Here is a 16123-nt window from a genome sequence, read left to right as displayed (position 1 = left end):
CCTCCGTGTGGACTCAAGTCTTTGCGTGCTGCTTCACTTGGACACAGCGACTTGGTTCAAAGGTACTATTGAGTGTCGTGTCTTTGATGAGGAAGTTATTCACTGCCAGTGCGATAGGTGGATGGAGATTTAATCATGTCACACTTTGAGGATCACAGCCATATTTTAAATGCTCTTGTCAGAGTTTAAATTGTGGGAAGATGGGCATCAAATCAGGTCCTGTCAGTCAGACGACTTTTCTTTGTTCCTGACAGCCCCCTGTTGATGAGCAGGTCCTTGAAGACGCATTCACCTCCGCCGGAGATATAAAGGTTAGTAGCACACGCGTTAATTAAGTGAGCAGCCTTGATGTAGAGGCAATGGAGTCTTTCTGTCTCAGTTTGGCCTGACAAGAGAATCACACAGCAGTCATGGGTTACTTTTGTCATGAGTGCCACACCAGTGGGCCTTGTTTAATTTAGGTTGGCTTGCACACCTCCACCAACTGAGCCAGTCTAGTTGACTGTAGTCTACTTTCTGGTTACTGTTAGCAATGCTGAGTTAACCATTAGCTAACAGTTACAGTTACTGTGTCTATTTACTCAGGGGGGGTGCAGGGTTGGGTTGGGGGGGTGCAGGGTTGGGTTGGGGGGTAGGTTATGGTGAGATACTGTGCATGTTTGCCACTTTACAATCTTGATGACAAAGGGCATAATGAATGATTATGCTTAAGTGATACATATTTAGTACTCCTCACTTTAACGAAGTATTTTACTTGTAAGTAATCCGGTCACTATTTACTTAGCATAATTACAATGAACTTATCATTGTAAACAGAAGTATTATTAGTTAATTTTGGTGAATTGTAACTGATCATTGTTCCCTCGAAATCCCAGTAAGATTTCACTGAACACTGAAGTTGAATTTGGAACTTAAAGATATAAAATGTTTCACTTCATCATTTCATGTTACCAGACACGTGCTTGAAAGGGTGTCCTAAGTTTATATCCATCCATCCATCCATCCATCCATCCATCCATTCTCCACCACTTATCCTGTTAAGGGTGATGGGGGGGCTGCGCCTTTGGGAGAGAAGGCTGCTGTTATAGGTTCCAGTGACCTTTGACCTTTGGATGGAAGTTTGCGACCCTGCCAACATTGAATCTCTTTCAGTATGTTACTGAGATATTACATCCACTTGTGCCCAACAAAATGTGGTATTTTACCATGAATGTATGGAGTCTGCAGTCTCTGTCTACTTGAAGGTTCACCATTCAGGACTTATTAATAATTTATCTGCCAGGTTATCAAGGTTTCAGAGGTTGTCGCCCTCTCACAAGACAACTTTACCAAAGGCTGATTTAATCTAGGAGTGCCCTCTGGTGGGTAATTTTATAACTTCAGATAAAACATTCCTGCATACATTGGAACACAGGCTACTCAGGTAATGATGATGACTGTAAGAGTCATTGTTACACCCTCTAAAGACTAGATGTGGGAGCTCTGGGGCTTTAGTGAACCTAGATACAAAAAATGTGAAGCCACAAAGGGTTATTTAGATCATTTACATCGGTGAAATTGTGGCTATGACATGACATCATCAGGTTTGAAATTTTATTACAAATATAGCAGCATGGAATTCACTTGTCAGTTATGATATCTGACACACATTCAGTGGGCTCCTGAGTGAGACTGTGGAAGGACAAACAGAAACTAAAGTCAGCTGAGTAACTTAAGTCACTCAATGACTGAATGAATGAATGAATGAATGAACGATAACTCCATGCATTAGAAATGAGCTGAGAGATACATTTGGGTTTTGTATGTTCTTTATTTTTTTGGTAATTGGTGATGTTTGACACAACTGACATGTTTTTTTCTTTTACACAATATTTAAGACTCACAATGTGAACTCAACAAATCAATCAGGTAGCAATAATTCACTTAGAGGACGCACATGCAATCATCACTCATCTTCAGCATAACCCTTGTTCAGTGATGGACGCTACTCAGGGGTGAAAGTGGCTTAAAAGTCTTGCCGGAACTGGACGCATGCCCAAAGGCCCCACCAACCAAGTTTTATGGTTTTTGATTGGTTTTCTTAATCAGTTGTTAATTGGTTAATTGGGGCGTGTTTGCGTTTTCTGCCACGTTCAGTGTGAAACCGCCTTTAGACGTTGTTTTCTTTATTCAGTATGGGACTTTGACAGCTCCCTTCTCCTCCTTTTTTAACGAAACTCCGTTCCGGCCGTGAATATTTTACCGGAACTGTGTTCCGGCCCGTTCCGGCTTGCTTTCAGCCCTGACGGTAACTTGTTCTGGTAATTTACACCATAATTTTCATTTCATGCAACATTATTCTCCCATTCTCCTACATTTGGCAAGGAAGTGTTTGACCTTGTAGTCCACTACATTTTTTTTTGGTATTTGTGTCTTAAATGGCACACATGCTCGCTGGCAGGGGATCGCACCAGATGAACCTGACCTCGTCATGGGGGCTTCAGTCACGGCAGGCTATGCAAGGCCTTGGCCAACTTTAATTCAGGGTGACTTGTGCAGCTTGTCTCACCACAAGCTGGTAACTGTGCTGTTGATCTGTAATAGGGGCTTACAAATCACCTCGCAGAGCTCCACCAGGGATGTTTGACCGTTCACTGTGCCTTGCTCCCGGTTCCACCCTGACAGCTCTGTCCTCTGGAAGTTGCTGGTTTAATAAAGCGACACACAATAGTTTTATTTGTTGGCTTTTATTTTGTTTATTTGGAGAGCCGAGTTGCTTGTCTAGGGCTTGTTTCCTACCTGGTTGCTTGATTGTGGACTCTCTCTGCTCGGAATGCAAAGTCTTTTGTATGCTTTGTCTTTACTGACTTCTACTCAGCTTGTAATTGCATTCAGCCTCACTTCTTTGCCTTGCACATAAAAATCCATTGGCCAAAAAATCAGACCAGGATTTAACACTTGTGTCACAGTGTGTTGGAGTAAAATGAGTCTTGTCAGAGGTCCTCTTGTCCTCCACTGGGTTACCTTGGGGTTGCATTCTCTCAACTCTCATTTATTTTTAATGGCAAATCTTGCTTAAGCCAGTACGCAGGTTGTCAAATCATTATGTTTGCTGACAATTTGGTCATTGGATTCTTGACAACAGTGATTATGGCCCTGTTCTCCAAGACCCGACTGATTTGTGAAAAGATTCTTACCCGGACGGTCGTGTAAAACACCAAAGAAATGACAGTGGGTTTCAGATACCTGGATAATGTAATTGACGACAAACTGACCACTGAACATATTGAAGCTTTTGAAAGTTAATGTCTCATTTATTTGTTTTTTTAAAAGGGACACTAAACATCAATCAAGATTTTTAGTTTACGCCTAAAATGTGAACGTTAGCATCAAAGTTCATTTTCATCTGTAGTCAACACATCATCAGATTACATTAATAACAGAAAAAAGCACAAAGGATAAAGGGTATGAAAAGAAGAAGGGAGGGAGAGAGAGAGAAAAAATAGTCATAAAAATAAAAATAATAATTGCAGTACAAAGAAATGCAGTACTTAAGATGAAGTTGGTCAGCTATTGATGATTGCAGTTGTGGATGCTTTTAATCCATATCTCAAGTTTTGTTTTCAATGATAGATAGCTGGTGCTTTCTCTAATGCAATACTTGGAAAATGAGACAGGCATCTAGATTACATTAAAAAAAAAACTGTTCAAATTAAATAAGCTGTACTTACCGTAAATTCTGGACTATAAGCCGCGACTTTTTTCGACGCTTCATGCCCTGCGGCTTATACTTCGGTGCGTCTTATACGAGGATTATACCTTCACCCTAGGGTGTGGCGGGCAGCGGCAGCGGGCAGTAATTCCCTATTGTTCCTGATGTCAGCTCCAAGTACCGTACTTAGGGAAATTCCTGGCCAAATGTTATGATAATTTCTCTAAGTACTGTACTTGGAGCGTCCAGTCCATGCCGCGGTGCAGTGTGAAAAGAGCATCACACGATATTTTCAGTCATTTGTACTCACCCTCAAGATGGAGAGCAGAAGAAGGAATGCTTATGATGCAGCTTTCAAGTTAAAGGCAATCAATCTGGCGGTTAAAGATGGAAATAGAGCTGCAGCACGTAAGTTTGGCATAAACGAATCGATGGTGAGACGCTGGAGGTGGCAACATGACAAACTGACCCAATGCTAAAAGACTACAAAAGCTTTCAGAGGTCATAATAGCATATGGCCCAAACTTGAAAACGCTCTGGAAGACTGGGTCAACGCGCAGAGAACAGGCGGCTGAGGTGTTTCCACCGTGCACCGCGGCTTATTTACCGGTGCGGCTTATACGTGTACAAAGTTGATTTTTTTCCCTAAAATAAGCATCTGCGGCTTACATAACGGTGCGCTCTATCGTCCGGAATTTACGGTATTTATGACAGTGTGAGCTGATAGGTTTTTGATCTGGTGTTGTTCAGGTTTGCTTATAAAGAGTTTCTACTGGTTTCAGAGTTGTCTTGTTTGCTTGGGACCAGCATGTGAAACAGTTTGATATGTGAGAAAAGATCATGGCATGCATAGAGAGTTTGCGGCCTCTGTTGTCAGACATGGCCTCATGTGTTTAAATTAGCCAGGTTAATTCTGATGGTATTCGCCACTGTTTTAACATGTTTTTTAAAAGCTAAGTTAGAATCTGAGATGATACCAAGTATTTAAAATCAGGCACAACCAAGAGTTTTTGGCCTTCAATAAAAAGATCAGCTTGCTGTGCACTAGGAGCCTTTGAGAAGAACACGCGGACTGTTTTGTTACTGTTAGGAAATAGACATGACCTTTGTAGCCAGTCAGAAACGTAGGCCGGTGCTTCCGTTACTTTAGTTGCAGCCTGCTGTTTGCTTTTTGGGCGCACAAATGGAACTGTATCATCTGCATACATTTGCATATTCACAGACTGACAGACTGAAGGTAAGTCATTAATGTACATGATAAACAAGATAGGGCCAAATACTGACCCCTGGGTTACACCAACATTACATTCAAGGAATGAAGAGTGAGAATTACCAATGCGTACACTTTGTTTCCTGTTAGTTAAGTATGACGTCATCCATTTTATGGCATTGGCTGAGAAATTAAACTAAAATAATTTTGCTCAAAGTGTCTGATGGTTTACAGTGTTGAAAGCCTTCGCTAAGGCCCCAAAAAAATGCACCTACTATTCTGCTCCCATCTAATTTCGACTTGAGGCTTTCAAGTAAGAAGCAGTTCGCTGTCTCTGTAGAGCCGTTTGTGCAAAAACCAAATTGCATTGGTGTATGGGGTTCTTGCCCAAATTTAGATGAGTTCTCAGTTGTTCTGGTACCCATTTTTCTGACACCTTGGCTATCACTGTTAGGATACCGATGGGCCTATAATTTGACACCATTGTCTTATCGCTGACTTATGAATTGGTGATACAACTGCTATTTTCCAGGGGCTTGGAAAAGTGTTCTGCCTAACTGATAGGTTGATCAGATGAGCAGTGGGCCAAACAAGGGCGTCCATATGTGATGTCAAAAATGTGGTATCTAATCCATGTGAATCCTTTGCCTGTGAGTTCCTCAGGGAGGTTATAAATTTATCACCTCTGATTCAGATATTTCCTTTATTTCAAAGATAGGTTTCGGATCATCAATAGGAATAGATGGCACAGTTTCCATTAGGATGCCTTGATTCAGATCGACTGACTGAAAAAATCATTAAATGTGCTTGCCATCTCATTATTATCTTGAGTCAATATTCCATTCTCTTTGACTTCAGGTTAAGTTGATCTCTGTTCTTTATTCCTTAATAAAGGGTTAATTAATTTAAATAATTTAAATAATTAATTAAATTAGTTAATTTATTGAGATTTCTTCATAAAAGCTTCCAATTTCCTTGTGCTTCATTAATAATTCTGGCCCAAAAAATGCATTAGCCTTACTTAAACTCCTCAACAGCCCATAGTAGTGGCCGGCTTACCTTCACAACTATGCCCTGTTTTTAGAGCCCTCTTGAAAGCAAAATCTCTCTCTTTCATTTGTTGCCAGAGAGTGTCATTTAGCCATGGTTAGGTGCCTTTTTGTCCATGTTTAAGTTTCATCTTCCATTTGAAGGTTACTCTTATTTCATTAATGGTGTTCAAAAAAGTGCTGACGCTATTCTCACTGTCTTCGCTGGTTAATAAATCAGACCAGTCAATTTAGGTTTTAGCATTATCAAAGTTGATTAATTCCATCCATCCATTCATCCTTCCCTCCATCATCTATTCATCCCTCCCTCCATCTTCCCCCTCTTCTCCTGTTCAGGGTGGTGGGGGTGGAGCCTATCCCAGCAGCCTTCCCCCTGGACAGGTCACCAGTCCATGGCAGGGCCAACACATATAGACAGACAACCATTCACACTCACAGTCACACCTACGGTCAATTTAGAGTATCAATCAGCCTCATCCCCTCTTGATGTCTTTGGACTGTGGGAGGAAGCTGGAGTACCAGAGAGAACCCAGCAGGAACAGGGAGAACATGGAGACTCACCCAGAAAGACCCCGTGCTGCAGCCGGGGCTCCACCCACAACCTTCTTGCTGGGGGCCACAGTGAGGACCACTGCCGCCGCCCGAGCTGATTAATACCTTTTTAGGAATTTTATCATATAATTGATTTGTTTTTGGTGAAGTTTGCAAATCGTTTTCTGGTTAATTTCCCTACCAGTATCCCTATATTATGGTCAGACAGACCAGTCAGCATGTTGTGCAATGTAGTTTCTCTCTCAGGTCTGTTTGTAAATATAAGATTGATCTGTGTCTGGGAAGAGTTGGTTATTCTTGTTGGACCCTGTATCAGTTGGGAAAGATCAAACTTGTTTTTCATCTCTAAGTTTTTTTCTGTCCGCTTTTCCCCCCAGTTTATATTAAAGTTGCTCATTAGTATTAACACATTTTTATCATCACATTGCTTAAGAATACTATGGAGATGTTCATAAAATATGTTATTGAATGATGGAGGTTGATATTGGCCAATTACAGTGAAGGACATTTAATGAGACAGTGACACATTCAACCCAACATACTCCATATCTATTTCTTGGAACCATTCAATGAGGTTACATGTGATTGTGTTTTTGAACATATACTCGTGAACCCTCTCCCTTGTCCTATCCCTTCTAAACATGTTATATCCAGGTATAGTGAAGGCAGCCTTGGGTGAGTGTTTGTTCAGCCATGTTTCAGAAAGACCAAGTTAGTCCAAGTTAGAGTGAGACAGTCAGCGTTCTGATTGCTTTTTGAAACAATGCTTTGTATATTAAAATGTCGACCGAGTAATCCTTTGGGTTTGGATCATGGATCCCAGATCTGTTTTGCATGACTGAGAGTCTGAATAAAGTTGGTTCCTCAATGTTTCCTAATCTCCGGGTTTAGCATCCAGTGCTGCCAGTTGAGAGTCTGTGTTACGGGATTCACAGTTTGATTGGGCTTATTCTCTGGTGAGGGTGGAGCAGTCGGAGTTTGGAACTCAGCGCAACCAGCTGTTCGTGGATAGGAGCATTCTCCACGCTGCACCCGGGGTGACTTCTTTACATCTGCTGCCGTTGTAGCATCCAGAGCAAGGAGAGAACACTGCATGTCGGCATTGGAGGGAAGCGCCGTGTCTGGAACACCACTCCCAAGCCAGAAGGGAGCAACCAGAGCACTCAATTCACACAACTGTCTCCCCACCACAACAGGTGTCCCCTGTGGACACTTCCACATGTCAACGGAGGCATTGTCAGAACAGGATGAGAATTCAATGCACCTGGAGAGGGCAGTAGATCACCAGAGGAGACCAGGTGAGGCCTGGATATCACCAGCCAGGAGGAGTGCCATCAGGAAGATGATCTTTCTGTTTGGTTGTTTAGCATTCTCAGCTCTTCAGGTATATGTCTAGATTGTTTGTAGTGTCGCACGGCCATTGTTTAGAATTATGGCGTAGGTTACATATTGGCTCCATGGATTGAGATTGAAGCTGCAAAGAACATCTTGTCCATTGTCAGGTTGTTGTTGACATGAATAGCAGCTCCGGACGGATAGAAGCAGTAGTGCAAACACATAGTTCAAAACAAACAGTCTTTGAACAATGTTGGTCAATCTATGTTTTTGTTTTTGTTTTTTTTGTAGAAAGGCAAATTTGGCAATATTGTTTGTGTGAGCTCCAGCGAGACCTGCCAGACTGCCGTACGCACCGCCATTGCACACTTCAGCCATCTTTCATGGTGCACTTCATGTGAGTCCTCCATCAGAACTTTTATGAGAATTTTATTCATGCTTCATTAAATCTGTCCTGAACCTCACATTTATCAGCTGGTATAGTCTGATTTGGTACAGTCAGTTGGACAGTTGGAAAAATAGCAGGCACCACCTTAAAAAAAAAACCTTTCCGGGCTTTATCAGCTGAGAGTACTGAGGAAAGCCCGGTCAGTTCTCAGGGACCCCAGCCATCCCTTGGCAGATATAGACTGCCTAAATAGATTGAAAAATTAATTTGCTGCTGCTGTCATTGGTGTTTTAAATAAATTACCTTTACTGATTTGTGGTAAGTTGACTGTATGTCATTTTAAATGGTTGTGCTTCAGAGTTTACTCTTATTATGTGTGTGTTTGCTGCTTGGTGTAGTAAAACTTGGCCCTCAAGGATAAAAAGGTAACCTTAACATACTTTCAGATTGAACCAGTGGTTCTTGATCATATTGAGATTATCTCTCAACCCATTACAAATTACACATGTATGGGGAATTGACCTACTGGATCGTGTATCGTGGATACTCTTTAAGACACGATAGATAAGTGTTGTTTAAAATACCTGTATTGGCGTGGGACAAGTGCTTTTTTGGACATGGATGTCCGTGACTCAAAGACATAGCCTTTTAAACTGTGGACAGAGTACAAATGAAACTACTTTCCTGTTGCTGAAGTCACAGTTAAGTAGAGGGAAAATTGTCTCAAGGTTTAGGGTAAGGGTTTGCGTTGTATATATTCCCCTGTGTTCCCCTGTGTGCGCGTTGGTGTTACACCTGGAATATACATTCCCCCATTCAGTGCACACACAGGTTTCAGCTCCACATGTTCGTCTATCTGTAACAATCAAAGAGCCACCACCAAACCAGCAAAAAGAAAACCTAGCCGAGCACAAGGGGGGACTTATCTCTGAAGTAAACAAACCCTCATGGCCAGGCACGATATAATCATGCTAGAGTCACACGTGATCTTGCAAGGTTTGCAGCGGCTTTAAAAAGAAGGGTTTTTGAAATAAAAAAGGGGGGTTCCCCATTAAAAGATAATTAACAATAAAAAATAGAGGGATAGAGGTTAGTATAATTTGTAAGTATAAAAAAGGGGGAAAAAAAACAAAAAGCTGTTGACTGCTATTGTCTGCCATAATGGCCAGTACATCCACTCATGTGTGCGTGGCCTGCAACATCACACTGCTCATGGAGAATGGTCACGACAGGTGTATAGCATATTTGGGTTCCAAGTATGCCGAGGCTGGCAGAAAAAACAAATTGCTTTATAATACCTTAGCACACTAAGGAGGCTCATGCCCACTTCTTTGCTGAAAAGCAGCCCCACTCCCATTCCAAAAATTATGGGGCTTGAAAGCACCAGCGACTACAATCACCAAACCAGGAGGATTGCCACTCCTCTTTACCTCCATGGTACTCAAGACGGGAAACAGATGAGGATGCACTCTCCTTGTTTCTCTCTGAAGTTGAGAACATGCTGACAGCAGGGCAAGACAGCAAAGGGCGGGGGACCAGCCCAAAAACCGAGACCAGCTTAGGGTTGCAAGAGCAGCCTGCGGTCTCTCAGCTACAAGAGTTGTTGAATCAGCCAGCAGTAGCCTTGGAGATCATGTTGCCAGAGGATCCACACCTTCCGTCCTCCCACTTCGAGGAGAAGGGTGCTCCACACCCAGCATGGGCAAGGGTGCTGCTCCGGCCAGACTTTGAGGCTCTGGCACAGTTCCACGCACCTGCAAGATCCTGCCACTGGTCCAGTGTTAGCAGGCGGCTAGCTAATGTGCGTGAGGCTAGGTGTATTGGTTGTGATTGCGTCCCTCCAACTGACCAGTCAACGGCTGCCCTTATGTCACCAGCAGAGTCAGCTTTAGGACCGACCAGCTGTCTTCGGACAATGGATGGCTTTTGGCTTAGAACACACAGTCACACAACCCAGTTGGGGCCCAGGGGACTTGAAGCAGCAGCTGGCTCATTGGTGGGAACAGACATTCCAGCAGCAGAGTGGGAGTAGAGGGGCCATCTGGCGCTGGACCTGGTAGCCTCCACTCTGCTCCTGACAGTCTGCTGAGCCCCAGCTACCCAGGCCCTGAAGCAGGACAAGCAGAAGCCTGAGTAGCACTAGAGGCCAACCCATGGGTCTTATCTACTATGACCTGGGGGTGCTGGCGGCAATTCTTACTCAAACCCCCACTGTCAATACCTGGGGCTCAGCCCACAGTACGAGGTAAGCACCACAGGCGAATACTAGAGAAGGGGGTAGCAACATTCCTCTCCAAAGGTGCGATCAGGGAAGTGGAGAAGGCCGATCATCAGGCGGGGTTCCTCTCACACTATTTGCAGATTCCCAAGAGGGACGGAAGCCTTCAAACAGTCTTAGACTTGAGAGGCCTGAACCGATACCTCCGCCTCCTCCAGTGCAAAATGGTTACAGTTCCAAGAGTACGCCAGGCCCTAAATCAACATGACTGGTTTGCCACAGTCAACCTCAAAGATGACTATTTTCAAATACCAATTTGGAGAAGGCATTGGCACTTCCTTTGGTTCCAATCTGGGGACAGGACATACAAGTTCATGGTCCTCCGTTTTGGAATCTCTCGGGCAACCCACACATTCACAAGGTGCATGGATGCACCTTGTCCAATTATTTGGACAATTAGCTGATATGTGTCCAGACACAACAGATGTGCTGCGACCATGTTTCCAGGTTGCTGCGGCACATCAAGAATTTGGGGCTGCAGTCAGATGAAAAAAAGAGTGATCTAGAACCATCACAGGTCACCCAGTTTCTCGGCATGACCCTTAACTCTGCAGCAGCATCAATTTCCCTGACTGCACAGTGGAGAGAGTCCATAAGGGTTTGCCTCCACATCTTTTGCCTCAACACAAGGGTGAGGTGGAGGCAGTGTCTCCGTCTAATGGGCTTAATGGCAGCAACTGTCCAGATAGTCCCACTCATTCTTTTACACATGCGACTGGTACAGCGTTGTCTGCTGAGCTTGGGCTTAGGAACCCAGACTCCCCTGTTGACCAAAGTTTGGGTGAGAAGACAACTTTTTGTGGCACTCTGCAGGTGGAGGCACCCACAGAACTTGGGAAGGGGAAACAGGTTGGGCCCCATGACACATCGGCAACTCCTGCCAAATGATGCCTTGCAAGTAGGTTGGGGGGGCCATACATGCAGGCCTAGAAGTCCGGGGATTCTGGACCGGCAAGCGGTTGAAACAACATATCAATGCTCTCGAGCTACAAATAATTCACCTTATGCTTCTACAGTTCCTCTCACACCTACAGGGCTGCCATATATTAGTCAAGACTGACAGCAAAGTAGCAGCAGCCTATGTCAACAAGCAGGGGGGACTGGGCTTTACCCACTTCGGGCAGTTGGCCCACAAGTTGTGGACATGGGCATACCCAAGGTTCCTTTCTCTAAGTGCCGCCTACGTGCCGGGCCCTCTGAACACTGTGGTGGACTTGTTGTCCAGGGGAGGCCCACAGCCAGGAGAATGACAAGGCAAGGCAATATTCTTTGTAGCCTGTTTTCACCACCAGTTTGTCTCCAGGCTTCATGGCATCATAATAACATCCTCTGCCCTCAGAGCCTCACATTGACTGAGGAGAAACTCCATAGAAAACCTTTAACAGGGAAAAATCTGAGAAACCTCAGGGTGAGGAGGGGAGGAGGATCCCTCACCAGGAGGGACAGACGTGCAGGAGATGTTGTTACAGACAAGAAAACAGTTCATAACACAGAATGTAGGAAACATGGAAACAGTTGAAGAAGGAAGCTTCTGGAAGGGGAGGCTGGTTCATGGGAGGGGAGCGCAGGCCGGTGTAACAGCAGGGGATAAAAAAAGGGGGTGGGGGGGGCGATGCAGACAGTGGTTGGAGCAGAGAGATGGAGCTCTGGTGGATCTGTGGAAACACAGAGAGACTGAGAGACACCAAGGCCAAACTACAAAGTGCAACAAGAGGAGAGGAGAGGAGAGGAGAGGAGAGGAGGGCTCCATGTAACCTGATGTGTCCCCCAGCACTCTAAGCCTGTAGCAGCATAGCTATCAATGGTTCAGAACTACCTGAACCAGTACTAACTGAAGGCTCTGTCATAAAGGAAGGTCTTAAGCCTGGACTTAAAAGTAGTCAGAGTGTCTGCCTCTCTGACCCATGGAGAGATGCTGGTTCCACAGTAGAGGAGCCAGTACCTGAAGGCTCTACCTCCCTGTCTGTTCTTAGAGGTACTGGGAGTCACTAACAGACCTGCATTCTGGGAGCGGAGTGCTCTGGTGGGACAGAAGGGACAAATGAGTTCTTTCAGAGAGGATGGAGCTTCATCACTGAGAGCCTGATGAGTCAGCAGAAGGATTTTGAAGTGGATTCTAGATCCTACAGGAAGGAGAGAAACTAAAGTGGAGAGATGTGTTCTCTCTTCTTAACTCCTGTCAGAGCCCTGGCTGCAGCGTTCTGGACTAGCTGGAGACTCTTTAGAGAGTTGTTGGGACATCCTGACAGGAGAGAGTTGCAGTGGTCCAGCCTAGAAGTGATAAATGCATGCACCAGTTTCTCAGCATCACTCTGGGAAAGGATGTTCCTAATCTTAGCGATACTGCGCAGATGGAAGAAGGTGGTCCTAGTCACATGCTTTATGTGGGAGCTGAAGGAAAGGTCCTGGTCAAAAATGACTCCAAGGTTCCTTGCAGTTGTCCTCTGGTTCAGGGTGATGCCATCACCCTGACGTCATCACGTGGGCGGCATGGCTCAGGGGTAGAGTGGCTGTCTAGCAACCAAAGGGTCGCTGGTTCGAACCTTGACCCCAGTGACCATGTTGAAGTGTCCTTGAGCAAGATACTGAACCCATAATTGCTCCTCATGAGTAGGTTGGCGCCTTTGATGGCAGCCTCCACCATCAGTGTGTGAGTGTGTGTGTGAACGGGTGAATGAGACGACACTGTAAAGAGCTTGGAGTGCCGCTGAGGTAGAAATGTGCTATATAAAATTGAGTCCATTTACCATCTAGAGTAGTGATCTGGTTAGAGAGGTGTCCCTGAGGGGTTCAGGTACAAACATGATGACCTCAGTTTGATCTGAATTTAGCAGTAAGAAGTTAGAGGACATCCAGGATTTAATGTCTTTTAGGCAGTCTTCCAGATTAGTAAACTGGTTTGTGTCGTCTGGCTCCATCGACCAGTAGAGTTATGTGTCATCCTCATAACAGTGGAAGTTGATCGAGTGCTTCTGGATTATGTCACCTAATGGGAGCATGTAAAGAGGGAAGAGAATCGGTCCTAAAACTGAACCCTGTGGTCCACCATATGTAACTCTGCTATATTCCGAATGGTCATTATTAACATTAACAAACTGAAACCTGTCACATAAATAGGACTTAAACCATTTTAGGGCAGGTCCTTAATCCCAATTTCATGGTCTAGTCTGTGTGCCATGTACATGCCACACGTGTTCAGTGATGGTTTTTGTTTTTTCCCAAATACATTTATTATTTTCTGATCACCTTGTAGATTTTTCATCATTCTCATTACCATAGTTTGGGTTGCAGTATGTACACCTTCCTTAGTCTTGGGTTTCAGAAATCATACAGCATACAAACAATACCAGGTTGAAACATATTTATTTAAAGGAATTTAACATGGTTACACACACACACACACACACACACACACACACACACACACACACACACACACACTTGCCTCCTGTACTGATCTGATCTTCTTAAAAGAGTCACACCTGACTGCAGGGCTCATTTTATAGTAGGGGAAGGTAATTGGAACCCACCATTTGGACAGGGGAGTTTGTTGAGGTGTTGAGTGTTTATTGTGGGGATTCCTCCCCCATAAACTCCCTGCCTTCCTGCTGCATGAGGAGTGGGCGTTGCTCCGGCAGCTGCACACCTGGGAGGAATCATGTCATCATCCACCTACAAAACCGGCTCGTGGAGGCTTCACCCTTGCCAGTGGATTTCACGTCTTCTGTGGTTTGTTGGCCCTCTAAGAAGCTCCTTACTACTTATACTAAGCAAGCTTGATCTCCTTGGAGTATTCCGGCCTACGCCATTAAAATATTTATGTTGCTGTTGCCCACGTGTTCATCGGCTCTCTGCTTATCTTCTCTCTTCACAGTGTCTCCACGAGCCCACACCACGCTGGCCCTCCTCACAACCCATCACCTTCCAGTTTCCAACTTGTTTAATAAATCCATTTCTATTGCACCCTCCACCCGCCTCAGATTTTAGCTCTTGGATCCTCCACTACAACCCCCGGTTTCATACCATCACAGTTTATGTTGCATTCACAAAGAGATCTATTGCTTAAAACATGTAGAATACTTACCTTGTATGTGTTAATGAGAAACCTGAGATTTTGAAATATTTTTACACAGAGTAAGGTCACTTGAATGGTAGGTGAGTTTGTGTGACAGTCCTAATAAAGGGAGAGTTGGTTTGGTCCAGCGCAGAAAAGGCTCTGGCTGGAGAGCTTCTGGTTGGATTTTTCTTGAGGAAAGTGGAGAGTGAGGTTGGGCACCAGGCTGCCAAGAGCTCTGCCCATATATGGCGCAAGAGCCTGAGTATGCTCTATCTCGTTTGCTTGAGTTGAAGCATATATGTTTGTTATTTTCATTTTTGAATATCCATTTTGTTTATAAAATTTTTGAATTATTGTTTTCCACCTTGCAAGAAGACAAATAAATTTGCTTAACTGCGGCTTTGGTTTGCCTGTTCTGTACACCCAGCCCTCATTCAAGGGAACTCTTTTACAAACAGCACTATGGTTCTTGATGAGCCTGCCCACAGTGTTGAAGAGGAACCTGAGGTGGTTCTTATTCTTTTCTATTAAGGATGAGTAGTAAGTGCTTCTAGCATTACGGAGTTCTTTTTTATATATTAATAAACTCTCATTCCAGGCTTGGCGGACTTCCTCATGCTGGCTGGAATGTGTCTTCCTTTCCAGTTGTCTGGTCTTCTGTTTCAAGGCACGCAGCTCTGGGCTGTACCAGGGAACTATTCTTTTCTGGTTGAAAACCTTCTTTTTCAGGGGAGCTACGGCATCAAGTGTCCCAAGGAGTGCTGCTGCAGTGCTGTCCACAAGATAGTCTACCTGGGTGGGGGTGAAATCAGCATAACTGCCCATTATATCACTACAAGATGTGGCAGCAAGTTCTGCTGGAACAAGCTCCTAAATCTAGAAACAGCAGTGTCAGATAGACATCTACTGAAGCGGGACTTTTTCCCAGGTAGGATATAATTTGTTAAAGTAAATTCAAATGTAATTAAGGACTGATCGGACAGGACGGGGTTCTGAGGAAGAACTGTGATGAGGTCAGCTTCTATTCCATAAGTGAGCACTAAATCAAGGATGTGATTAAAAGTGTGAGTGGGTTTGTTTACCCTCTGACAGAAGCCAACAGAATCAAGAAGAGACTTAAACGCAGTGGCCAGACAATCATCATTGACGTCCACATGGATGTTAAAGTCACCCACTAGAATGACTTTGTCTGAGTTCAATGCCAAGTTAGACAGAAAGTCAGGGAGTTCTTCTAAGAACTCAGAATAAGGTGCAGGAGGACGGTACACCCCAGCAAATAAGAGTGGTTTCTCTGCTTTACACTCTGGGAGGGAGAAGCTGACAGTCACCCTAACCTGCAGCTCTGCCTGCTGGTCTGAACTCGGTGCTTGTCAGGGATTAGTATGGCTAACAAACTGCCCTCTGTTCCTAGATAAGAGAGATGCACCATCCAAAGTAGGATGGACGCCATCTCTCCCAATCAGACCAGGCTTTCCCCAGAAGGAGCTCCAATTGTCTATGAGCCACGTTGTTATCCAAGCACCACCTAGACATCCAGCGATGGAATGAACGCATGCGGCTAAA

The 16123-nt window shown here is 44.4% G+C and overlaps 1 long non-coding RNA gene across 1 annotated transcript in view; it reads left to right on the top strand.

The window, feature by feature from the left end:
• LOC147261175 (uncharacterized) overlaps positions 1–16123 on the top strand; it is a 33173-nt gene continuing 17050 nt past the window's right edge. The window contains exons 1-2 of the long non-coding RNA XR_015115710.1: positions 1–62; positions 255–311. This is a non-coding gene — a long non-coding RNA (uncharacterized LOC147261175). The remainder of the gene's footprint in view (positions 63–254; positions 312–16123) is intronic.

This window comes from Aulostomus chinensis, chromosome 5 (genome assembly GCF_037954235.1).
Source record: "Aulostomus chinensis isolate RoL2024-O1b breed Wild chromosome 5, RoL_Achi_v1.0, whole genome shotgun sequence".
In the NCBI taxonomy this organism is placed as follows: Eukaryota; Metazoa; Chordata; class Actinopteri; order Syngnathiformes; family Aulostomidae; genus Aulostomus; species Aulostomus chinensis.
Note: the sequence above shows the minus strand (reverse complement) of the source record. Positions and strands in the feature narration are given on the sequence as shown.